Below are 27,772 nucleotides of genomic sequence, written 5' to 3'. Positions count from 1 at the left end.
ATGAAAGCACGGAGGTCTCTAGTGCGATCCAAAAAGCAGTATGTGCTCGTGAACAGAGAACGTAAGTGCGACCTCGTTGCCTTCTTTATCAAGCAAAGCCGCAGTTGTGACCACCAATCGGAGTTGAAGAGGCCGTTAATAAGATCCGCAAACCAGCATGCAAGCCTGGAGGTCTCTAGTACAAGGTGGAAGATGAATCGACGTGGAAGTCAGAAGCCTGGATAGCTTAAATAAGATCCGCAAACCAGCACGCAAGCCTGGAGGTGTCTACTATGATCCAAAAAGCAGTATGTGCTTGTGAGCAAAGGACGGAAGTGAGACCTTGTTGCCTAGTTGTGACCACCAATCGGAGTTGAAGAGGGCGTTGTAAAGAAAAGGCTAAACCACGCCTGCGTCGCTGAATTCTGAGTCGCCAACTAGTTGCTGGTTGTTGATATGGTGTCAGACATGTTGCCCAGCGGGACACCAACAACCAAAAAATGGTCCAGGCCATTCATCAACAACCAGCAACCTCACAGCAGGGGCCAGGTTGTTTCTGGATGTCACACACAGCAACGTCGCTAGAAAGATCGCTGTTACGTCACAAAAAGTGTGACTCATCAGCGATGTTGCTAGTGATGTTGCTTAGTGTGACATGGTCTTTAGAAACAACTGAAAAACATCTTATTATGGGAAGAAGAAATGTTATAGACTGTTATGGGAATAAAAGTCATTATGTTAATTTCTCTTGCTGGGAACATGTAATCCACGCCTTTAATGAATGTAGATTAATGAATATGTATGTTGCATAGTTACGCCCTAATCAACTTTGTATAACTTTGTAATGTAAACAAAATCAATACAGATCTTTTTGGGAGCCGCACATCTCCAGGTCTTATGTGTATAACAGCGTATGCCTGTTTTCATTGAGGCTGAAATAGCAGAGGGGGGGTAACGCATTCGGACATCGCTGGTAACAGCTGTGACCGTTAGGTCAACCTAACATTATCTGGCGCCCGAAAAGCAGGGACCCGTGTGTCTAATCCCAGGACGCAGTGAACTGTCTTGCCATCCAGAGGAGGGGTGGACCAGACATGGGGACCAGAAACACCTGGCCAGGGAAGAGTTGAACCTTATTCTTCTCTTTTTTCCCCCAAATCTGATCTCATCTCTCCTCATCATGCAAGAGGGACACTGTGAGTAAGATACTGGGTTATTGGCGGGTTTCTACTGAACTCTGAGAGAGCTTTTGCCAGCAGATTTTTTCTGTGCCTTGTTTGTTTCTCTACCCCTCTGTGCCTTGTCTCCGTGTGTCTGCTCTCCTGCGTTTTGCTTCTGTGCAGTTGTCCTTGTTGGTTGTCATAGATCCCATACATCAGTGAGTGTTGAAAAGGAATATGTGCCTGCTCTGTCCAATGGATGTGATATTCACTGCCCTAGTGTTAGTGAGAATAGACCTGTTTGCCATTGCTATCGGATTTAGAGTGTACCTTTGGTACAAGAAGGGTAACCCAGCATCATTCAACATACTCAGTCCCCTCTGAACAGTTAGGACACCACCTTTCAGCAGGAATACAGATCAAGAGTCAGTCTCTGGGTACTTCCAGGATAGGTGGTTCTAGACCTCACCTTAGGTAGGAATACAAATAAGGAGTTAGTCTCTGAGTACTTCCAGGATAGGTAGGTTTAGTCCAAGGGACGTTCAAGGGTCTAAAAGCTGAAGATGATAGACGAAGAATGGGGCAAGGAATATCAAAGGACAGAAGAGCTGGATGCACCCTGCAACATCTCATTACGTGTTATCATGGTAAAAGAACAGCCAGGTAGTCCAAGGAAGTTTTTAAGACATTTGGATTGAAGGGGAAGGATCAATTGGACCCCAACAAATGGGACACAATAAGAGCTACTAGAGCAGGAGTGATAGCAGATAAATCATGGACTAAACTGGTCAGAACTCTTTCTGACATGGCAAAAACAGCCCACGATCAAGGTTGGATATACCATGAAGAATTAGACACATGGGAAGAAGCTGGGAAGAAGGCTAATAAGTAGTGATGAGCGAGTACTAAAAAGCTCGGGTGCTCGAAGCTCGGGCCGAGCCTCCCAAGATACTCGTGTACTCGGGCCGAGCAACGAGCCCAATGTTATCCTATGGGAGACCCGAGTATTTTTGTGAAATGACCCCCCGGCAGCATGGAGAAACCCTAAAAATGTCACAAAAGTCTCAGAAGAGTGCTCAAATGACATGGCAACAGCATGGGGAAGACCCCTTGAAGCATTTATCACTCAAAAGTCACAGCTGTGAACAATTTTGTCCGCGTTTCACGCCATTTTTACGGACTCACCAGAAAACCTTCCAAAATGACCCCAAAATGATTTTTCATGGCAGAAATGTTAAGGGCACATACCCAATAGTGAGATAGAGCTGGTGTATGTTACTTTTTGAGATTAATACATGAAAGATTTTACGTGAAAACATTGTGTGGCACTCCGATGTCCCTGAGAAGAGACGTACATGAAGGCCTCTTGAGTCTAATGTGCCCATTTTGAGGAAGTGAGTCTTTGTAGTATTTTCCTTTGCCAGGGCAGTCCAAAATTGTGAGGTTCACCAATGCCCCTGCATACAGACGTGCATGAGGGCCTGTAAACCTGAAGTGCCCATTGTAAGGAAGTGGGGTCTATTGTAGTATAGCCCTTAGGCAGGGCAGCCAAAAATTGGGAGGCTCCACGTTGTCCCTGGGTAGAGACGTGCATGAGGGCCTGTAAACCTGAAGTGCCCATTGTCAGGAAGTGGGTCTATTGTAGTATAGCCCTTAGGCAGGGCAGCCAAAAATTGGGAGGCTCCACGTTGTCCCTGGGTAGAGACGTGCATGAGGGCCTCAAAACATTAAGTGTCCATTGTCAGGAAGTGGGTGTATTATAGTATAGCCCTTAGGCAGGGCAGCCAAAAATTGGGAGGCTCCACGTTGTCCCTGGGTAGAGACGTGCATGAGGGCCTCAAAACATTAAGTGTCCATTGTCAGGAAGTGGGTGTATTATAGTATAGCCCTTAGGCAGGGCAGCCAAAAATTGGGAGGCTCCACATTGTCCCTGGGTAGAGAGGTGCATGAGGGCCTCAAAACATTAAGTGTCCATTGTCAGGAAGTGGGTGTATTATAGTATAGCCCTTAGGCAGGGCAGCCAAAAATTGGGAGGCTCCACGTTGTCCCTGGGTAGAGACGTGCATGAGGGCCTCAAAACATTAAGTGTCCATTGTCAGGAAGTGGGTGTATTATAGTATAGCCCTTAGGCAGGGCAGCCAAAAATTGGGAGGCTCCACGTTGTCCCTGGGTAGAGACGTGCATGAGGGCCTCAAAACATTGTTCCCATTGCAAAGGAGCGGGTCTCCTGTCGTTGTAATGTCCATTCTGCAAAGAATGGGCGAAAAAATTTACCACTGGGGGTATACCTGAAACAAAGGCCTAAGTATTGCAATTTGTAACGGTCATCATCATGGTGGCGCATGAGGAGAAGGAGGAGCAGTCCAGCGATTATCCAAAGGCCAGAAGTGTGTACCCATGGGTGAGTGGAGGTACATGGCAAACTTTAAATTCCGCTCTCATTTGCTGGTGGTGTGGTGAAGTCTGGCCCAATCCAACCCTTGTTCATCTTGATCAGAGTCAGCCTGTCAGCATTTTCAGTTGACAGGCGGGTGCGTTTATCTGTAATGATTCCACCTGCGGCACTAAAAACACGCTCTGACAAAACGCTAGCAGCAGGGCAGGCCAGGACTTCCAAGGCGTAGAGAGCCAATTCATGCCACGTGTCCAGCTTGGATACCCAATAATTGTAAGGCACAGAGGAATGTCGGAGTACAGTTGTTCGATCTGCAAGGTACTCCTTCAGCATCTGGGCAAACTTAGGATTTCTTGTGGCACTACCCCGCACCTCAGGGGCTGTGGTACGTGAGGGGCTGAGAAAACTGTCCCACATCTTAAAGACTGTTCCCCTACCTCTGGCGGATTGGACTTGTGCCTCTCTCGGCTGTATGCCTCGGTTGTCCACTGATTCCTGACCTATGCCGCTAGCGTTTTGTGAGGGGAATGCTTTGCCTACTTCCGTGACTATGGCCTTCCGGAACTGCTGCATTTTGGTTGACCTCTCCTCCACGGGAATAAGAGACAAAAAGTTCTCCTTGTAGCGTGGGTCTAACAGTGTTACCAACCAGTAATGATTGTCGGCCAAGATGTTCTTAACGCGAGGGTCACGAGACAGGCAGCTTACCATAAAGTCAGCCATGTGCGCCAGACTCTTAACAGCCAGGACTTCAGTAGCCTGACCAACAAGATGACTGAACATGCTGTCCTCCTCCTCCTCCTCCTCCTCCTCCTCATCTACCCTGTCCTCTGGCCAGCCACGCTGAACCGAGGATATGACTGGTGTGCATGTCATATCCTCAATTTGGCCGGAGAGTTGCTCCATGTCTTCATCCTCCTCCTCGTCATAGTCCTCCACTGCACGTTGTGATGAGACGAAGCTGGGCTGTGTGTTATCACCCACACCCACTACTGTTTCTTGCTGCAACTCATCGCGCTCCGCCTGCAATGCATCATGTTTGTTTTTCAGCAGAGACCGTTTTAGAAGGCAGAGTAGCGGTATGGTGACGCTAATAATGGCGTCATCACCACTCACCATCTTGGTGGAGTCCTCAAAGTTTTGGAGGATGGTACATAGGTCTGACATCCATCTCCACTCCTCAGGTGTTATGTGTGGAGTTTGACCCATTTCCCGACGGCTTAGGTGATGCAGGTACTCAACAACTGCCCTCTTCTGCTCACATATCCTGACCAACATGTGCAGAGTTGAATTCCAACGTGTGGGGACATCACACACCAGTCTGTGAGCCGGAAGATGCAAACGGCGCTGAAAGCCGGCAAGGCCGGCTGAAGCACTAGGTGACTTTCGAAAATGTGCAGACAGGCGGCGAACTTTTACCAGCAGATCAGACAGCTCTGGGTATGACTTTAGAAACCGCTGAACCACGAGGTTGAGCACATGGGCCACGCATGGAACATGTGTCAGCTGGCCTCGCCTCAAAGCCGCCACCAGGTTCCGGCCATTGTCACACACGACCTTTCCTGGCTTTAGGTTCAGAGGTGTGAGCCAGTGATCTGCCTGCTGTTTCAGAGCTGTCCACAGCTCTTCTGCATTGTGGGGTTTGTCACCTATGCAGATTAGCTTCAGCACAGCCTGTTGCCGCTTCACCGAGGCAGTGCTGTAGTGCTTCCAGCTTGTGACTGGTGTGGAGGGTACAGTGGATGAGGATGCGCAGGAGGAGGAGGAGGCTGAAGAGCATGACATTCCGGAGCTGTAGAGTGTGGGTGAAACACTGACTGAGGTAGGGCCTGCAAACCTTGCTGTGGGAAGGACGTGTTCCGTCCCTCGCTCAGACTGGGTCCCAGCTTCCACAATATTAACCCAGTGTGCCGTCAACGAGATGTAGCGGCCTTGCCCACAAGCACTTGTCCACGTGTCTGTGGTTAGGTGGACCTTGGGTGAAACAGCGTTGTTCAGGGCACGTGTGATGTTTTGTGACACGTGGTTATGCAACGCGGGGACGGCACACCGGGAGAAATAGTGGCGGCTGGGGACCGAGTAACGTGGGACAGCTGCCGCCATCAGGTCACGGAATGCTTCTGTCTCCACCAGCCTAAAAGGCAACATTTCCAGCGCAAGCAGTCGCGAAATGTTAGCATTTAGAACTGTGGCATGTGGGGTGTTGGCAGTGTATTTGCACCTGCGTTCAAAGGTTTGCTGAATGGATAACTGAACGCTGCGCTGGGACAAGGACGTGCTTGATGATGGTGTTCTTTCTGCGTAGGCAACTGCAGGTGCAGGAGTGGAGGAGGCTTGTTCGCAGGCAGCATGGAAAGGGGATTGGCTCGCATGCACAACCAGCGAAGACGTAGCAGTGACATCAGCAAGCACTGCTCCTCGACTCTGTTGTACTTCCCACAAAGTCGGGTGCTTGGCTGACATGTGCCTGATCATGCTGGTGGTGGTCAGGCTGCTAGTTTTGGTACCCCTGCTGATGCTGGCACGGCAGGTGTTGCAAATGGCCTTTTTTGAATCATCTGGATCCAACTTAAAAAACTGCCAGACTCGGGAAGACCTAACATTTGTACAGGCACCTTGTGTCGTCGTGTTGTTCCGGGGAACGGTTGCCTGACTTCTGCCTGGGGCCACCACCCTGCTTCTTACTGCCTGTTGTGATGCTACGCCTCCCTCCCCCTGTGCACTGCTGTCCTCGCTCTGCATATCCTCCTGCCAGGTTGGGTCAGTTACTGGATCATCCACCACGTCGTCTTCCTCTTCCGCACCCTGCTCCTCCTCCTGACTTCCTGACAATTGTGTCTCATCATCGTCCACCACTTGTTGAGACACGTTGCCAACTTCGTGAGAACGTGGCTGCTCAAATATTTGGCCATCTGTACAGACGATCTCCTCATGACCCACTTCAATATGAGCTGGCGAGAGGCCAGAATGTGTGAATGGAAACGTGAACAGCTCTTCCGAGTGTCCAAGTGTGGGATCATTAATGTCCGAGGAGGACGTGTACTCAGCCTGGTGGTAGGAAGGAGGATCAGGTTCAGAAATGTGCGGTGCAGTATCACGGCTACTGACACTTGACCGTGTGGAAGACAGAGTGTTTGTGGTGGTGCCAATCTGACTGGAAGCATTATCTGCTATCCAACTAACAACCTGTTGACACTGGTCTTGGTTCAAGAGCGGTGTACTGCTGCGGTCCCCAAGAATTTGGGACAGGACGTGCGAGCGACTAGATGTGGCCCTTTGTTGTGGCAAAATTAGAGCTTGCCCACGACCTCGGCCTCTGCCTGCACCACCATCACGTCCACTTCCTTGTTCCTTGCCAATGCCCTTGCGCATTTTGCAATGCTGTGCACTGCTGACGTGTATATTCACTACTTGTGCGTTATATCAAAGTTTCTGGAAATTGCACACAAGTGCACCTGTACGCTGCCACCAACAGGCACACACGTGCGGTTTTAAAAACCAAGCACGGACGCAATAAGAACCTAACAGGTTTTTTTGGGGAGCGACAATTACAGACAAGTCAGACACTATCTGGACTGTTTTACACTGTGTACACCAGCCCCAGATATGATGAAGGCTGGTATACGGTCACCACTACCCTGCCTGCCTGCCTGCCTGCCTGTATACTGGTACAATAGTCCTGACAAGGACTCTTTTGGTCACTAGCCTGTATTCAGACCTGGCTATACCCTGCCTGTATATAGCAACAATAGTCCTGAGAAGGACTCTGCTACTGTACTCCGACCTGGCTATACCCTGCCTGCCTGTATACAACTAGAATAGTCCTGAGAAGGACTTTTGGTCACACTGTTTGCAGCCCTGCAACTGAAAAAGCTATAAAGGGCCGCAAAGCTTTCCCTGAATCAGCGACACTCTCCCTGCACTCACTGTCTGGATAGCTGTGAGCAGAGCACAGCGCGCCGGCCAATATAAAGGCTCGGTCACGCTGTGCAGGCCGGCCAATCACTGCAATTCCACAACTAACAGGGCTGTGGCATTGCAGTGGTCTGCCAGCCAATCCCTGCATGAGGGCTGGCTCTCAAAAGAGTGCCAACATGCAGAAATGAAGACCACGAGTACAGCACGAGTATCGCGAGATTACTCGGTCCCCGCCGAGCAGCCCGAGTACAGCGATACTCGTGCGAGTACCGAGTAGTTACAAGCATGCTCGCTCATCACTACTAATAAGGATCAGCAACTTCCTCCGTACCTGTCAGCTACTCCTGCAACAACTACAAAAATAGCAGGACCCCCGGGATGGACCTTCACAAACAGTGGCCAACAAAATCCGGACTGGAGTGAAATATGCCTAGCCTGTGGAGCCCCACAGCACAAGCTACAAGCCACAGCACCAGTGCCTCTTTATCCCGTAGTGGAAAGAAGAGTCCTGATAAGACCACCTGTTGATCCACAAAACCCAAATGCTCCCAGAGATGCAGTTCCTCGTACGTATGAAGACTACATACCCTGGACTCCAGCTGAGCAGATGGCTTTCCTGCAAAATGCTCCAGACCCGACTAGAAACCCAGTCAGTTTTTCACATTACCTGAACCAAATACAGGTCTCCTACAGAAGCACTTGGTTGGACATGGAGGGTTTGTGCAGGGTTAAAATGTCTCCCGAACTGTATGACAAACTCACTGCCCATCTGACAGGACATGTTCCAGACGATACCCATAATGTGGAATCGGGCCAAGACTTCATGATAAGACTCAATCTTTTCTGCGCCCAGGAGCAAGAACTAAGGGCACAATAGGACCAGTGCATCAAGGTCCTGGGGAGAATGTCAGCTCATTTTTACTACAGATTGATGCAGTCATTCGCAGATGAAGGGCTGGACATACAAGCAGCCGCAAAACGTCGCCTGATGGTAAGATCCTTCATGGATGGAATACATGCACCTCTGGCAGAAAGATTGAAAGCATGCTGCCCAGAATGGAGAAACATGGAAGACATAGATCTTCTAGTCAACAAAGCAAGTGGCTCAGAAACCGACGCAAAGGATAAAAGGAGCAACAAGAAAGTTGTCATAGCAGCAGTGGACGGTCAGCCAGAAGGTACAAGAAAGAAGTCACCGACCTGCTACTATTGTGGAATCAGAGGACATGTGATCAGAGACTGTAGAAAGAAAAAGAGGGACACTCAAAACCAACCCGAGAATCAGGAGGAGAAGACTGCCTGACTTGCGGCAGCACGGGATAGGGATGCCAGAGGTCCATTTATACACGTCCCCCTTCACATTGGCAACAAGGAAATAAGAGCTTTGGTGGACTCAGGAGCCTCACGCTCCGTGCTCCCCAGGAACCTGGTGCCTGAAGGATCCATCTCATCCGAAGCTACTATAGTATCCGGTTTTGATGGACAAGCCCAGATAATCCCAATAACCAATCCACTGAAGGTGAAACTGAGACCACACATGTTCGTGTCCAAATTCTTAGTGTCCCCCCAGGGTGGAGATGCCCTAGTGGGAGCAGATGTACTAACAAGACTACAAGCTCAGATAGTCTACAATGAAGATGGATCTGCTATCCTGCAAATTCCAGAAGATATCCCAGAAGAAGTCCTGTGCACCCTCCAGTTGATCGAAGATCAACCAGAATCTGATGTTACTTGTGAAGTAAACACGGATCCAATTCTTCTACAAGTTCCTGCAAAACTCTGGTCCACATCAAAAACTGACCTCGGCACACTACCCGTGCCCCCCGTAAAAGTTTCAGTCAAGCCTGGAATTACACCACCACAGCTGAGACAATATCCTCTCAATGCTCAACAGGAAGCTGCCCTGGATTACCAAATAAAAGAACTGCTGAAGTCGGGAGCCCTCAGAACTACTAAGTCTCCGTACAACACTCCGCTGTTTCCTGTTAAGAAGAGACAAGTGAAAAAGGGTGACCCAGTCACGTACTGGATGGTACACGATTTGAGGGCAGTGAACTCAATACTGGAGCCCCTCACCCTTGTTGTACCAAATCCACATACACTGCTCACACAGGTGCCGGCTACATCCACCCATTACACAGTCATAGACCTTGCTAATGCTTTTTTCTCAGTACCACTGGACCCAGCATGCCAAGATTTCTTTGCATTCACTCACAAGCAAAACCAATATACATGGACAAGACTGCCTCAAGGAATGCAGCATTCCCCTACACTATATACTCAGGCTATGAGTAGTGTCCTTCAAGGCTGGCAGCCCCCAGACCACTGTGTTCTCCTCCAGTACGTGGATGATTTACTACTGTGCTGCCCTAGTGAATAAGAATGTAAAACGGCTTCAATAAGCCTTCTTATCTTTCTAGCAGAATCTGGATGCAAAGCAAGCAGAGATAAATTACAATTCTGCAAAACGAGGGTCACTTTCCTGGGTCATTGCCTTTCTGCGGGACAAAAACATCTCAGCCCGGACCGACAAGAAGTGATCAGACAAGCAAGCATTCCTAGGAATCTCAAGCAACTTAGAGGATTTTTAGGATTGATCTCATTCTGCAGACAATGGATTCCCAATGCGTCACTACTCATGCAACCGCTGTATGATTGCACGAAGAATGTTCCTTTTTCTCTTACAGAAGAAGCTCGACAAAGCTTTCAAAAGCTTAAGGAACTAGTGATTGATGCACCTGCTCTGGCACTACCAAACTATGATCTCACCTTCTATCTGTTCGTAGCAGAGCTTCAAGAATTTGCCGTAGGAGTACTCACCCAGAAGACGGACAAACATCACATAATCGGGTACTACTCCTCTCAACTTGACAACGTCACCAAAGCAGCACCAACCTGTGTCTGTGCTGTTACAGCAGTTTCAAACATACTGCAGAAAGCATCTGAAATCTCACTCGATTTCCCAACTACCATCCTTACAAGCCATGACATCTATGCTGTTCTCAATCAAGTAGAGCTGAAACACCTCTCCATGGCAAGACAAGTCAGACTTCAGTGCACGCTGTTGCTACCCCCAAACATCTAATTTGCTCGAGTTACAAGTCTAAACCTTGCTGATCTGCTGATCTTCACAAGTTTAGAAGGGGGGACAGAAGAGAGGACAGAAGAAGAGAGTGACAAACATACCAGCGCACCATTTGACCATGATTGTCAGGAACTCATCGAACATGAGGCAAAGCCCCTGCACAATATTCAGGCAACACCGCTTACAAATCCAGACTTTGAACTTTTTGTGGATGGAAGCAGATATGCCGATGGCACAGGCAAGATCCACACCGGATTTGCGGTAGTAACTCTATATGCAGTCTTAGCCAAACAACCGCTACCTCCATGCAAATCTGCTCAAGAAACATAACTTCTTGCCCTCATCTGGGCAATTGAGTTTCTGGAAGAACGAACAGCGAACATCTACACGGACTCAGCCTATGCACACGGCATTGTGCACGATTTTGGTACTATCTGGCAGACTAGAGGATTCCTCACAGCGACAGGAAATCCCATCAGGCATGGAGCCTCAGTGAAGAAACTAATGGAAGTAGCTTTGATACCAAAGCAGCTAGCAATCATAAAGGTTGCTGCCCACACCAAGGCTCAAACACCCGAGGCAAGGGGAAATCGCTTGGCCGACCAAACAGCACAACAAGCAGCCTTACTCCCTTTGAAGGAGACGGAAACAGTGTCAACGACGGAGGAAGAAATGCTGAAACTCTTTGAGACTCAAGAAAACGCCTCTGAGGAAGAAAAGGCCGGATGGTGGTCCAAAGGGGCAGAAAAGGTGGAGGGGATTTGGCGCCTAAATGGACTTTCCGTCCTGCCACGCAGTTGGTTCCCCGACATTTTCCAAGTACTCCACTACCCTACACACGGTAGCACAAACTCAATCATGAACCAGATGCAACCTTATTGGGTAGCCCCCAGCTTCAGACAATATGCCTCCCAGAGAATAAAAGCTTGTCACATCTGTCAACAGCATAATCCAGGCCAGCTAACTAAAACCCCGCAAAGACACATGCCAAAGACGTTTGCCCCATTTCAAAGAGTACAAATAGACTATATACAGTTGCCAAAACATGGCATCTACGAGTTTGTAAACTCAGCCACGGCCCGAATTACAGCAAAAAAATTGGCCAGTGAGCTGGTGCCCCGGTTTGGACTCCCTGAAGTCATAGAGTCAGACCAAGGTACTCATTTCACTGGACAAGTTTTCCAGAACACTTGTGCCCTGTTAGGCATTCAGTCAGCCTTACACACGCCTTACCACCCACAGTCATCAGGAAAAGTGGAAAGGTTAAATGGAACTCTAAAGCTCAAACTAGCCAAGGCAGTGTAGGAGACTGGTAGACCATGGACAGAATGTCTCCCCATAGCTCTTTACTCTGTAAGGACCACCCCGCAGGGAAAGCACAGGCTCTCACCCTTTGAAATACTCTTTGGTAGTGCACCCAGATTAGGATGCTACTTCCCGCAGGAGTTACACCTGCAATGTGATAGCCTAACGTCTTATGTTGTTTCTCTGCAGAAGAGACTAACTGAAACCCAGCAAAGGGTCTACTCTTCTCTACCTGATCCTGATGCCGTTCCAGGAACCCACTCCCTAAAGCCTGGTGACCGGGTCTACCTAAAGAAGCACGTGAGAAAGACCCTTGAGCCACGATTCGAAGGGCCTTTGACTGTCCAGCTGACCACTCCAACGTCCGTCAAACTTGAGGGGAGATTGACATGGGTCCATGCCAGCCACTGCAAGAAGGCCTAATACTGCTGATAAGTATTTCTGTGTACTCCCTTTTTGGGGCCTTCTACACCACGGCAGAATTCATTTGAGACCCATCATGAAGTGTTAGCTGAAAAACTTGAGATCACAGACTGCTGGATATGTACACATGCACCTGTAACAGCCTCCTCCATGCCTTACTTAGCCATACCAGTCTCAATAAACAAAGTGTTCCAATGGGGAGGCTGTTACAATAGACTATCAGTCAATGACACCAAGTATCAAAAACTGTGAAACACTAGTGTGCCCATACCAATAGTAGGATGGGTAGATTTCCCCTGGTGGCAAGGCAACCTTACTACTGGCCTTCCCGGAACCCAGCAATATTTAGCCTTTGAAGGAAGCAGCTGGGTACCCTGTAATTACACAAAAACACCTACTATGGGTAAGATTCCAACAGAAGGAATCAAAATAAGTTTTGGGCGAACCTCTGACAGTACAGATGCATTTAAACCCTTGCTGTTACAGAGACATCTGCATGACCATGGGTGGGTATACAATTCATTGTTTCCAGAAGGCACAAATGATACTTGTTACTCCCAACCCGGAAATTTATGGTGCAATGATTCTGAACCATATGTGCCTGGCCGAGAAACTTGTGGTGAACCGTCCGCAGGGTATTGTAGTCCCCTAGGCCAACTTTCCGGATGGTGTATGCTCAGAAACATATCGGCCTTTATAGATATAGTACATAGACTCATATTACAACATTCTGCCATGTGGGATCTCCCGCCACAGACCTACTGGGTTTGTGGTTACAATGCCTACAAATGGCTACCAGTAGGAGTAAATGGCACCTGCACCTTGGCCCGTTTGACCCCTGCCACCTTCATTATCAATACTACTGATATACTGGCAGGGAAAATGCCTCTCCACCTACTGGTAAAAAGAGCGGCAGACAACAAAGACAGGCCTAGTGGCCGACCCCATGTGGTTCAAATGAGCCATGTCAACAAATTTTTCAGTTCTCTTTTACTCTATCCCATGATAATGCAGATGTATGATAAGTTGGTGGACAGCACCGACTATCTTGATGATCAAATTCTTGAGGTTCTCCAAGCAGTAAATAGTACCATTGCCATACAGAGACAATTAATCATTGTAACCAACCAACATACTTTGGTACTGGATTACCTCATTGCGGCCCAAGGGGGGAGGTGCCAAATAATAGGCCCCAGATGTTGTCACTACATAGATCCAAAAGGAACCTTAAAAGCCCAAGCCAGTTTAAGTGAGATACAAAAGCTGAGGAAAAAACATGATGAGGAGGTACCCAGAAGCTCAGATGCTTGGTGGAGCAATACCTTTTCAGTGTTCAACCCTGCAAACTGGTTTAAGGGAATAGGAGGATAGTTCATGGGGATACTGCAATCAGTGTTCCAAGTGTTACTCTGTTTATTAGTTGCTTATGTAGTGTTCAAGTTGCTAATGGCTTTGTTTTCCCGCTGCTTGAAGCAAAATAGATACAATGATTATTCAGCACCCCTATGAAATCACTAATATGCTTTTTTTTTCTTCTCTACTCTTTCCTCTAGAAATCACATTGGCGTATCATGATGAGACTCCTATCGAGAGGCATGCAGGCAGTCCTCTGGGTGATGGATGTGGATGACACCACATGTGTTTATACCCTTTTTATACAGATATATTTTTTACATATATATTTTTTTATATACTTGGAAAAAAGCCACGTATCCACTGATTGCGTCATCAGCCTCCTCGTGACTCATAGGCACGTGGAGGAGTGAATAAATTTCAGAGTATTGACAGAGGAAAAAAAAAGGGAAGAAAAAAAAAGGAGAAGAAAGAAAAGAAAAAAGAAAAAAGGAAAGAAAAAAGGAAGAAGAAAAAAGGAAAAGAAGAAACAAGAAGAAGGAAAGGGGTGGGAGGAGAGAGGGATAAAGGAGAGAAGAAAAAAGGGGGGAAAAGAAGGAAAGAAGTGAAAAAAGTGAAAAAAATGGAAAAAATGAAAAAAATGAAATGAAATGTGGTGATTAAGGCACAAAAATGGAAAAATATATATCTCTATAAATCGATAGGGGAAATAAACGTAAAAACGTATGGATACACAAAAAGATATATGCATACATTTATATGAATGTGTATAATGAAAAATTGCGTGTACTTAATAAAGTGAAAAAATGATGGATATGGACAAAAAAATCGTGTTTTGATGATCATTCCTTTTTTTAGGATTAATATTTATATTACCAAATTGGTATGGGAGGAAAATGAGAACTGCACAATGAGAAAAAATGAATGAGGGATACAACGTGAGAAACATTATAATTATATAGAGTGATACAAAAATGTAAGGAACCAGTGAGATGGGCTCGCTATACCAGAGGAGTATAAGCGGCTCTACAATGGAAACATTTAGAAAAGAAAAAAAGTAACAGAGCGGGAGCGATGCCAACCCGCTGGGGGAGTGAATGGAGGTTGACAGCGTGGGAAAGTGTGATGTGCGCCTGCGCAAAAGGTGAAATAAGGTGAGAGCGTGTGGAGAAGAAAAAGCGGTGGGCGCCTGCGCGAAAAGGTGACTAAAGGTTGATACCGTGGGAAAAAAAGCATTGCGCTTGCGCGAGAAGGAAAAAAAGAGGGTAGAAGCCGTGTAGATGATAACCGCGATCAGCGGCTAGGGACTGAGATAGTGGTATGATGAGAGGAAACAGGAGTAGGTATAAAGAATAGTTTGGAGGAAGTTTTCACATCAGAAAAAAAATTGATGTGAAATGAGAGAAAAATACATGTGGGACCAAAGGGAGAAGAGACCAGGGAAATTGTATAAATGGGAACAGGACTCTGAGTCAGGAGGGAAAATATGCGTTCGCTAAATTAGTGGGATCCCTGCAAAAAGTATAGAACAAAAATGTTTGAGGGAGCATCAAAAAGACCTGGAGAAATGTGAGATATATAAAACATATAAAAAAAAATTTTATTACTATAAAGAAAAGAAGGGAAAAGGAATTAAAATTTAATCAATGTGGTGGAAATCATAAAAAAATGTATAATGAAAATTGTAAATATGCGCATATGTACATGTAATGGTTAACCAAAAAGAAAGGGAAATTATATATTGCTGGCAGACTAGTATGAAAAGTAGTGAAAGGGGTTCCAGACAAAGGGTAACCTTATGAATTCATAAGGATATAAGTGAGAATATATAAGTATATAAAAAAATATATACCGTATTCTCGCTTTATAAGACGCACTTTTTTCCCCCCAAAATTGTGGGTAAAAAAGGGGTGCGTCTTACAAAGTGAATGTAACTTACCGGGCAGTAATCCGGCAGTGGAGTGAGTCACAGGAGGCTGGTGCGGCCGCCATGGATCCCCCGGCAATCGGCTGCGGAGGCGGCCGCCATGGATCCCGCGGCAATCGGTTGCGGTGGCGGCCGCCATGGATCCCCCGGCAATCGGCTGCGGAGGCGGCCGCCATGGATCCCGCGGCAATCGGCTGCAGTGGCGGCCTCCATGGATCCCGCGGCAATCGGCTGCGGTGGCGGTCACCATAGCCGAAATCTATCTGCGCCTGCGCTGCCTCCAACGCGACTTCCGGAAAATGGCTGCGGAGGTGACGCAGGCGCAGATGGAGATCTTAGAGAAGCGAGATCTCCATCTGCGCATGCGCTGCCTTCCGTAGCCATTTTCCTGAAGTCCATCGCGTCGGAGGCTACGCAGGCGCAGATAGAGATCGCGGCTCTCGAAGATCACGATCTGCGCATGCGCGGGCTCCATTTTAGATCTCCGCAGCAGACGGAGACTATCATAAGAAAGAGGAGAGAGAGAAGAACGATTCTCCCTCTCCTCGCTAGGGCTGGATGCTGATTGGTGGAGACAACTTCTGCAGAGCTGCCTCCACCAATCAGTGATCTGAGCCTGACAAATGTCAGGAACATGGGGGAACAATGGGGAACACAACCCCCATCATCAGCCTTCAGAATATACTGTATCAATCAGTGTATTCTGAAGGTTGATGGGGGCTGTAGTCCTTTAGTGTAATCACTCCAGGGAGGGACTAATGTAGTGGCCAAAGTGTAAATGTGACTACCACCCCCTCATCTTTCAGAATACAGCCATGTATGGTATACAGTACATGGGTGTATTCCTAAGGATGAGGGGGTGGTAGTCCCAGATCCCCATAAAAGTGCATCATGCAGGTCCCCCATAGCCGTGTCATCCACGGATCCCACATAACAGTGCATCATCCACAGGTCCCCATAATAGTGCATCATCCACAGGTCCCCCATAGCAATGCGTCATCCACATTTCCCCCATAATAGTGCGTCATCCACAAGTCCCCCATAGCAGTGCGTTATCCACAGATCCCCCACAGCAGTATCATCCACAGGTCCCCCATAATAGTGCATCATCCTCAGGTCCCCCATAACAGTGCGCCATCCACAGGTTCCCCATAGCAGTGTCATCCACAGGTCCCCCATAGCAGTGTCATCCACAGGTCCCCCATAGCAGTGTCATCCACAGGTCCCCCATAGCAGTGCGTTATCCACAGGTCCCCCACAGCAGTGCATCATGCACAGATCCCCCCATAACAGACCCTCCTGTTGAGTCTAAATTGTTAAAATAATGGTTTTTTTTAATTTTATTAAAATGTTTTAGCACACTATTTGGCTCAATTTTTTTTTTAAATTTTCCTCCTCTAAAACCTTTGTGCGTCTTATAATCAGGTGCGTCTTATAAAGCGAAAAATATGGTATGTAAAAAATATATCCGTATAAAAAGGGTATAAACACATGTGGATGTGGGGGACTGTGCGAAAGGGATGTATATATGTATATTCATGTATGAATGAACAGAATAGAATAAGATAAAATGCGTGTGCATAAGTGAAAGGTGTGCATTAATTGGGCCAAAAGTACACAACAAGGCATATAAATGACAAATGTATAATAAAAAAATAAATAAAGAAAAAAATATATATAAAAATATATATAAAATTACATAATATAAAAACATAAGGAACATAAATGATGATAAAAAATATATATATATAATGTTAAAAGTCCGATAAAAATTTTTACAATAAAAACTAGAACGACAAGTCAGTTATCAAATTCAAGCCCATTGGCTTCAAAGTATCCAGTTTATGTATCCAGAAGGATTCTTTTTTGTTGAGAACATCCATTCTGTTAGGACTATTAGGAGGGATTTTCTCAATGGGCGTAATAGTAAAGGCCATGGTCTTGTTGTGGGACAAAGTGCAGTGTTTAGAAAGTTCATGGAGCATGTAGCCAATCCTAATGTTATGCCTGTGTGAGTTCAGACGGTTATGAAGAGCTTGACATGTCCTACCTATGTGGCAAACAGTACATAGGTAGGACATGTCAAGCTCTTCATAACCGTCTGAACTCCAAGACCATGGCCTTTACTATTACGCCCATTGAGCAAATCCCTCCTAATAGTCCTAACAGAATGGATGTTCTCAACAAAAAAGAATCCTTCTGGATACATAAACTGGATACTTTGAAGCCAATGGGCTTGAATTTGATAACTGACTTGTCGTTCTAGTTTTTATTGTAAAATTTTTTATCGGACTTTTAACATTATATATATATAGATTTTTTATCATCATTTATGTTCCTTATGTTTTTATATTATGTAATTTTATATATATTTTTATATATATTTTTTTATTTATTTATTTTTTTATTATACATTTGTCATTTATATGCCTTGTTGTGTACTTTTGGCCCAATTAATGCACACCTTTCTCTTATGCACACGCATTTTATCTTATTCTATTCTGTTCATTCATACATGAATATACATATATACATACCTTTCGCACAGTCCCCCACATCCACATGTGTTTATACCCTTTTTATACAGATATATTTTTTACATATATATTTTTTTATATACTTGGAAAAAAAGCCACGTATCCACTGATTGCGTCATCAGCCTCCTCGTCACTCATAGGCACGTGGAGGAGTGAATAAGGTTCAGAGTATTGACAGAGGAAAAAAAAAGGGAAGAAAAAAAAAAAAGGAGAAGAAAGAAAAGAAAAAAGAAAAAAGGAAGAAGAAAAAAGGAAAAGAAGAAACAAGAAGAAGGAAAGGGGTGGGAGGAGAGGGGGATAAAGGAGAGAAGAAAAAAGGGGGGAAAAGAAGGAAAGAAGTGAAAAAAGTGAAAAAAATGGAAAAAATGAAAAAAATGAAATGAAATGTGGTGATTAAGGCACAAAAATGGAAAAATATATATCTCTATAAATCGATAGGGGAAATAAACGTAAAAACGTATGGATACACAAAAAGATATATGCATACATTTATATGAATGTGTATAATGAAAAATTGTGTGTACTTAATAAAGTGAAAAAATGATGAATATGGACAAAAAAATCGTGTTTTGATGATCATTCCTTTTTTTAGGATTAATATTTATATTACCAAATTGGTATGGGAGGAAAATGAGAACTGCACAATGAGAAAAAATGAATGAGGGATACAACGTGAGAAACATTATAATTATATAGAGTGATACAAAAATGTAAGGAACCAGTGAGATGGGCTCGCTATACCAGAGGAGTATAAGCGGCTCTACGAGGGAAACATTTAGAAAAGAAAAAAAGTAACAGAGCGGGAGCGATGCCAACCCGCTGGGGGAGTGAATGGAGGTTGGCAGCGTGGGAAAGTGTGATGTGCGCCTAGAAATAGTAACTTCAGACACTTTTAGAATGGCAGCAAAAGTGTCAGCTCTTTGGGCAAATAAAATTGCGTGGCAAAAGTGGGCAGGTGGGTACAGTGCCCGGGTTCTGTGGGTCAGTGGACAGGAAAGGAAAAGTAACTTAGTATTCCAGACACTTTTAGGATGGCAGCAAAAGTGTCAGCTCTTTGGGCAAATAAAATTGCGTGGCAAAAGTGGGCAGGTGGGTACAGGGTCCAGGTTCTGTGGGTACCAAGACAGGAAAAAAAAACTAAGTTACTATTCTAGACACTTTTAGGATGGCAGCAAAATTGTCAGCTCTTTGGGCAAATAAAATTGCGTGGCAAAAGTGGGTACAGTGCCCGGGTTCTGTGGGTCAATGGACAGGAAAGGAAGCCTCACTTTCTATCCCTCCTAATGATGAAATGCAGCAAGGAATTCCCTGAGCTGAGGTACACAGACGCTGATATTTAAAGCTGCACACAGTGTTTTCACAGAACTGCCTAGCAGCTATGGCTCTGACTGCCTTTAAATCACACATCCAAGGCCACCAGCTTACCACTAGACCATGGAAGGGACATGGGAAATACAGCTTCCCCTACTTCCCTTGATCCTATAGCCATAACAGATGCAACAGGTCAAAATTAAAAAAAAACACACAACGCCTACTCTTTCTATTCAATGGAAACAGACAGGCGTCATCATAGATCACTCAACTAGCCCATTGGACCATGACAAACATCCATAAGTGTCTATTGGGATTTGAACTCCCAAACTTACACATCCAAGGCTACCAGCTTACCACTAGACCATGGAAGGGACATGCAAAACATAGCTTCCCTTACTTCCCTTGATCTTATAGCCATAACAGACTCAACAGGGCAAAATTAAAGAAATACACACAACGCCTGCACTCTCTATTCAATGGAAACAAATAGGTGTCATAATAGACCAGTCAACTAGCCCATTGGACCATGACACAGAAAATAGCCAAGAGCGATCAATGGGATTACCAACTACCAAACTCACACATCCAAGACCATCAGTTGCCACTAGACCATGGAAGGGACATAGTAAATACAGCTTCCCCTTCTTCCCTTGATCCTATAGCCATAACAGATGCAACAGGGCAAAATTAAAGAAATACACATGACACCTGTTCTTTCCATTCAATGGAAACAGATAGGCATCATAATAGATCAGTGAACTAGCCCATTGGACCATGACACAGCAAATATCCAGGAGCATCCATCGGGACACAAACTCCCAAGCTCACACATCCAAGGCCCCCAGCTTACCACTAGACCATGGCAGGGACATGGGAAACGCAGCTTCCCCTACTTGCCTTGATCATATAGCCATAACAGACACAATAGGGCAAAACTAAAGAAATACACACAATGCCTGCTCTCTCCATTCAATGGAAACAGGATAGGTTTCATCTTAGACCATTCAACTAGCCCATTGGACCAAAACACAGCAAATATCTAGGAGTGTCCATTGGGATTTGAACTCCCAAACTCACACATCCAAGGACACCAGCTTACCACTAGACTATGGAAGGGACATGGGAACCACAGCATTTCCTACTTCCCTTGATCCTATAGCCATAACAGACGAATTAGGGCAAAATTAAAGAAATACACACGACGCCTGCTCTCTCCTTTCAATGAAAACAGATAACCGATTATAACAGATTACAGATAACCAATTATAACAGATTACAGATTATGATAGACCAGTCAACCAGCCCATTGGATTATAACTCAGCAAATATCCATAAGAGCTAATTGAGATTCGAACTCGAAAAACTCACACATCCAAGGATACCAGCTTACCACTAGACCATGGAAGGGACATAGCAAACACAGCTTCCCCAACTTCCCTTGATCTTATAGCCATAACAGACTCAACAGGTCAAAATTAAAGAAATACACACGACACCTGCTCTCTCCATTTAATGGAAAGAGATCGGTGTCATCACAGACCAGTCAACTAGCCTATTGGACTAAGTCACAGCAATTATCCAGGAGCGTCCAATAATATTCAAACTATGAAGCTCACACATCCAAGGCCACTAGCTTACCACTACAATATTGAAAGGACATGGGGAATACAGCTTCCCCTATTTCCCTTGATCCTATAGCCATAACAGATGCAACAGGGCAAAATTAAAGAAATACATATAATGCCTGCTCTTTCCATTCAATGGAAATAGATAGGTGTCATCTTAGACCATTCAACTAGCCCATTGGACCATGACACAGCAAATATCTAGGAGCGTCCATTGGGATTTAAACTCCCAAACTCAAAAATGCAAGGCCACCAGCTTACCAATAGACCATGGAAAAGACATGTGAAACACAGCTTTCCCTACTTCCCTTGATCCTATAGCCAAAACAGACGAATTAGGGTAAAATTAAAGAAATACACACGATGCCTGCTCTCTCCTTTCAATGAAAACAGATAACCATTATCATAGACCAGTCAACCAGCCCATTGGACCATGACACAGCAAATTCCCAGGAGCATCTAAAGGGATTTTAACTTCCAAGCTCACACATACAAGGCCACCAGCTTACCACTAGACTATGAATGGGACATGGGAAATACAGCTTCCCCTTCTTCCATTGATCCTATAGCCATAACAGACGCAACAGGGCAAAATTAAAGAAATACACACGACGCCTGATCTTTCCATTCAATGGAAACAGTTAGGCGTCATAATAGATCAGTCAACTACTTCATTAGACCATGACACAGCAAATATCCATGAGCGTCCATTGGGATTTGAACTCCTAAACTCACACATACAAGGACACCAACTTACCACTAGATCATGGAAGGGACGTGGGAAATACAGTTTCCCCTACTTCCCTTGATCTTACAGCCATAACAGACTCAAAAGGGCAAACTAAAGGTGGTGTCACACACAGCGACGACGACAACGACGTCGCTGCTACGTCACCATTTTCTGTGACGTTGCAGCGACGTCCCGTCGCTGTCGCTGTGTGTGACATCCAGCAACGAGCTGGCCCCTGCTGTGAGGTCGTTGCTCGTTGCTGAATGTCCTGCTTCATTTTTTCGTCGTCGCTCTCCCGCTGTGAAGCACACATCCCTGTGTGTGACAGCGAGAGAGCGACGAAATGAAGCGAGCAGGGAGCAGGAGCCGGCGTCTGGCAGCTGCGGAAAGCTGTAACCACTGTAAACATCGGGTAACCAAGGGAAGACCTTTCCCTGGTTACCCGATATTTACCTTCATTACCAGCCTCCGCCGCTCTTGCTGCTAGTGCCAGCTCCTGCTCTGTGCACATGTAGCTGCAGTACGCATCGGGTAATTAACCCGATGTGTACTGTAGTTAGGAGAGCAAGGAGCCAGCGCTAAGCAGTGTGCGCGGCTCCCTGCTCTCTGCACATGTAGCGACGTTATGATCGCTGCTGCGTCGCTGTGTTTGACAGCTAAGCAGCGATCATAACAGCGACTTACAAGGTCGCTGTTACGTTACAGAAAATGGTGACGTAACAGCGATGTCGCTATGTGTGAACCCAGCTTTAGAAAATACACACTACGCCTGCTCTTTCCATTCAATGGAAACAGATAGGTGTTATCAGAGATCAGTCAAATAGCCAGAAGCATCAATTGGGATTCAAACTCCCAAACTCACACATCCAAGGCCACCAGCTTACCACTAGACCATAGAATGCACATGGGATATACAGCTTCCCCTATTTCCCTTGATCCTATAACCATAACAGACGCAACAGGGCAAAAATAAAGAAATACATTCGACGCCTGCTCTCTCCATTTAATGGAAACAGATAAGCATCATCATAAACCAGTCAACTTGGCCATTGGAAAATGACACAGCAAATATTCAGAAGTGTCTATATGGATTTGAACTCCCAAACTCACACATCCAAGGTTACCAGCTTACCACTAGACCATGGAAAGAACATGGGAAACACAGCTTCCCCTACATCCCTTGATCCTATAGCAATAAAAGACGCAACATTAAAGAAATACACACAATGCGTGCGCTTTGCATTCAATGGAAACAGATAAGCGTCATCTTAGACCATTCAACTAGCCCATTGGACCATAACACAGCAAATATCGATTAGCGTCCATTGGGATTTGAATTCCCAAACTCACACATGCAAGGCCACCAGCTTACCACTAGACCATAGAACGGACATGGGAAACACATGTTTCCCTACTTCCCTTGATCCTATAGCCATAACAGATGAAACAGTGCAAAATTTAAGAAATACTCGCAACGCCTGCTCTCTCCTTTCAATGGAAACAAACGACTGCCATCATAGACCAGTCAACTAGCCCATTAGACCATGACACAGCAATAAGCCAGAAGTTTCCATTGAAATTCGAACGCCCAAGTTCACACATCCAAGGACAACATCTTACCACTAGATCATGGAAGGGACATGGAAAAAACAGCTTCCCCTACTTTCCTTGATCCTATAGCAATAACAGACTCAACAGGGCAAAATTAAAGAAATACACATGACGCCTGTTCTCTCCATTCAATGGAAACAGATTTGCGTCATCTTAGACCATTGAACTAGCCTATTGGACCATAACACAGCAAGTATCTAGGAACATCAATTGGGATTTGAACTCCCAAACGCACACATGTAAGACCAACAACTTACCACTAGACTATAGAAGGGACATGGGCTAAACAGCTTTCCCTACTTCTCTTGATCCTATAGCCATAACAGATGCAACAGGGAAAAATTAAAGAAATACACATAACGCCTGCTCTTGCCATTCAATGGAAACAGATAGGCATCATAATAGATAAGTATACTATTCCATTGGACCATGACACAGAAAATACCCAGAAGCGTCTATTGGGATTCAAACTCTATTCAATGTAGACAGATTGGTGTTATCATAGATCAGTCAACTAGCCCATTGGACCATGACACATTAACTATCCAGAAATGTCCATTGGGATTTGAATTCCCAAACTCACACCTCCAAGGCTTCCAGCTTACTGCTAGAACTACTACCACTCGGTCCCAGAGTTCTGGAGCGAGAGGGTGTGGGTGCCCCTAGGGAACAAGCCCCATTTGGGGAATACTAGAGGGCCAGCTATTAGTTTAAGAGGCTCCCCTTGTGGCCCATAGGTGTGTTGATAATCCACGGGGGGTTTAATTAATATGGATGCTTCCTATATTATAAGCATGATTCGACACATTTTTGCTGTACGGGATTAAAAATCGCTGTTAAGTGAGCAGACTGTTTTTGATGTTTTGCTATAAATGTATTTACACTTTGGAATAATGGTATTTTATAGATACTTGTGGTAATTAGTTAAATCAGTGTGCTCATATAAGACCACTCCCGAGTTTCCACATGTGGGTTATGTGTCAGTGATTTAGCCTCCATATATTTACTATATGTGTATACAGACCAAGGATTCTGTTGTAATACCGTACTATATAAGGTGTTAACACCTACTTCTCGGCCCCCACCCACCCTCCCCCAATTCGTGGGAGTCACAGTTGTATACCTCTCTACCCTGCTGTGCCTTCATGGTTGTTCATGTGTTTTTATCATTTTTTGCTAAATAAATTAATAAAGTATTTTAAGGAAGTTTGGCATCATATATTCTTGGTCAGAGGATATAAGTGGATCTATTGTTTGGTAGGATGCAATCCTGATTATGTCAGTACAAAATGTGGAATATGTGGTTATATGAGTTAATATTTACCTGTATGTTTACAGGGTTAATCCCACAATTGTATATTATGGATTTTACAACCAAAGAAAAGGCATGGCGCAGCAGGGCGGTAGATCTGTTCAAATGTGATTCCTCTATGATTTTAAATCAGACATCTTCTACCAATAAGGAGACTTGTAACCAATACAGAGATTGTGTTCACAAGAGGATTAAAATATGGTGGACGAATATGTAACTGGAAAATTATCTATCTAACCATATCACTCCAAGAGGGTTGAGGATACAAATATATCCATCCTTCCCACTAGAAGACGATAATTATGTTAGAAGGTGGGAAGAAGCAGCAGAAAGCTGCACCAAGACCTTTTTGGAAATTATTGTGGACAAAAATAAAACATCTTTGTCAATTTTGGATAGTCAAATAGCAGATCTAGAGACTACCCTACTTAAAGACCTTCCTGTGGAAGTGCTAAATAAATTCTTGGAAGAAGTTGAAAAAGATACCCAGAAATGGGAAAAAGAAATTAGCACTGTTAAAGCGAGAAAATGTCAAAGGGACGTCTCGGATTATGCTAATAAAAGAATATTTAAGTGGCAATTTGCGGGTGGCCCGATTAAAAGGAAGAGGGATAAAACAGGCTCTTTGTCCTCGGTCGCTACGGCCAGTGAAGCTGAACAATCTGAGGAAGAGTTCCCATCTGGCAGTACGATCAATACGAGATCTGGAGGTGTGAGGAAACCTGGTACATACACCCCTTAGGCCGTGAACAAACGTCTGGACCAATACAAGTTAATTAACCTGTCAGATCATGTGTTGTCCGATGTTCAGACCCAGCTGCTTGGTAGGGTCTTATCTTTTGCCCCTACTATGCAGCTGGATACGTTTACGGCCATTAAAGACGTACATTTATTTGCCCGCAAATTATTATTCAAGCGTATGTTTCATCAATCTGCTGCAGGGGGGCCAACAGAGGTGGAAAGGGAGGAGGAGGCACTAGAGGCACTTGAAGCATTGGCTGAAGAAGCGGAAGGTGCCGCAATAAGTACGTTTCCTACACACCTCTATAATAAATCTAAAAAATTCCCGCCCCTCAGTATGTGCCCTGCAGTTGATATTTTTGTGAAAATGGTGTCCCGTGACATTGAACAGCTTAATTGTAAACCCAATAGGTATTCAAATTTAAATATGTTAGAAAAACAGGCCCTTGAAGAAATAAAGGGGTGGAACGATGTGCAATTTAAGCCAGCTGACAAGGGTGGCAACCTTGTCATCTGGCCTAATAGCATGTATGAAAGAGAAGCCAATAGGCAGTTAAGTAACAAGGCATGCTACAGAAGGCTATATATGGACCCGTTGCCAGGGTTTCAGAGTGAACTAGTGAATATTCTGGAGCATGCTCTCGGGGAAGGCATAATTCCTAAAAAGTTATTTGACAGTTTAGTAGTTAAACATCCAAAAATGCCAACCCTGTACTTTATACCGAAACTGCACAAAAACAACAGCTGCCCCCCTGGACGCCCAATAGTATCAGGGTTGGAAGGGCTATGTGAGAGGGTATGCCAGATGTTGGATTATTATTTGAAGCCACTGGCTGCCTCTCTCCCATCATACATTAGGGACACCACTGAAGCACTTAAAAGATTGGATAACATTGTGCTGGAACCAGGTACTATCATGGTGACCGCTGAAGTGGAAAGTTTATATACGTCCATCGGCCACCATGATGGGCTCAGAGCTGTAAAATATTTTCTGAGCACCAGTAATCTGGAGGGCGGGTTAGTTGAACTCCTCTTGATATTGTTGGAGTTCATTCTGACTCACAACGTCTTTACGTTTAAGGGGGCCACGTATATCCAGCAGCAGGGAACTGCCATGAGGGCAGCATGCGCCCCAGCCTATGCCAATCTCTTTTTGGGGGCATGGGAAAGAGAAATATTTCTCACGGAACCAGACGTCAGCATCCATAAAGTTAACAACTGGATGCGATATATAGATGACGTCTGGTTCCTGTGGGATGGATCCCCCCGAGAGTTGAAGGAGTTTGTTGACAGACTTAATAATAATTCTGTCAACATATTCCTTATGTACCGGTCTGGCCGGGAAATTGATTTCCTGGATCTTAAAATCCAAACATCTGAGGACGGGAGGCTAACAACGGAGATATACAGGAAACCAACGGCAACTAATGCATTTCTACATGCCCAATTGTCGCATCTTCCTGCAACGATTAAAAGCATCCCTGTAGCACAATTCCTTAGAGCCCAGAGGATCTGTTCTTCTGAGGAGTCATTCTCGGTGCAGGCAGAGGACCTAACACAAAGGTTCCTGCACCGAGGATACAGCAGAAGAACAATCAAAAAAGGATACGATCGAGCAAGAAAGAGCACAAGAGAGTCTTTGCTATATTCCAATTTTGCGCAATCTAAAAAACAGAAGCAAGATGCGGTCCGTCTTATTACAACGTATAATAACCGTTGGTATGATATTGTGGAGATCCTCAAAAGACATTGGGGTATTTTAAAAACAGATCCAACTTTGAGGTCCAATATCCCACAATATCCATTAATTATGGCACGTCTGGCCAGGAATATGAAAGACCATCTTGTGCGAAGCCATTACAATACTACATCTAATCAACGTAATGCAGGTACGATTGGGTTCTATCCATGCGGATTGTGCAAGGCCTGTAGTAATATGCGTAAGGCAAAAACCTTCTGTGGGGCCAAGGACAATAGAGAATATGAAATTAGGATGTTCCTGAATTGTTCTTCTAAAGCCGTAATTTACCAAGCCTCCTGCCCGTGTGGTCTATTTTACATCGGCATGACCACTCGGGAGCTAAAAATCCGAGTAGGAGAACATGTCAGGGACATAAAAAACTCGAAAGAAACATCTGGTAGTGAGAAACTTAAAACAATCCCTCGGCACTTTAAGGGGTGTCATAACTCGGATTCTCGACTCCTGACTGTAAAAGCCATCGATCAGATTAAGACCGATGTACGAGGGGGGGATATAGGCAGGACCCTTGCACGTCTGGAAAGCCGATGGATTTACAGGCTGGGTACTGTGGCCCCTGAGGGCCTCAATGAGAATTTTGGTTTTAATGCCTTTTTGT

At 45.1% G+C, this 27,772-nt stretch overlaps 1 pseudogene; it reads left to right on the top strand.

Moving 5' to 3' along the window:
- Nucleotides 1-25,416, top strand: LOC142312703 (uncharacterized; annotated as a pseudogene).
- Nucleotides 25,417-27,772: the final 2,356 nt, after the last annotated feature.

This window comes from Anomaloglossus baeobatrachus, chromosome 5, assembly GCF_048569485.1.
Source record: "Anomaloglossus baeobatrachus isolate aAnoBae1 chromosome 5, aAnoBae1.hap1, whole genome shotgun sequence".
NCBI lineage: Eukaryota > Metazoa > Chordata > Amphibia > Anura > Aromobatidae > Anomaloglossus > Anomaloglossus baeobatrachus.
Note: the sequence above shows the minus strand (reverse complement) of the source record. Positions and strands in the feature narration are given on the sequence as shown.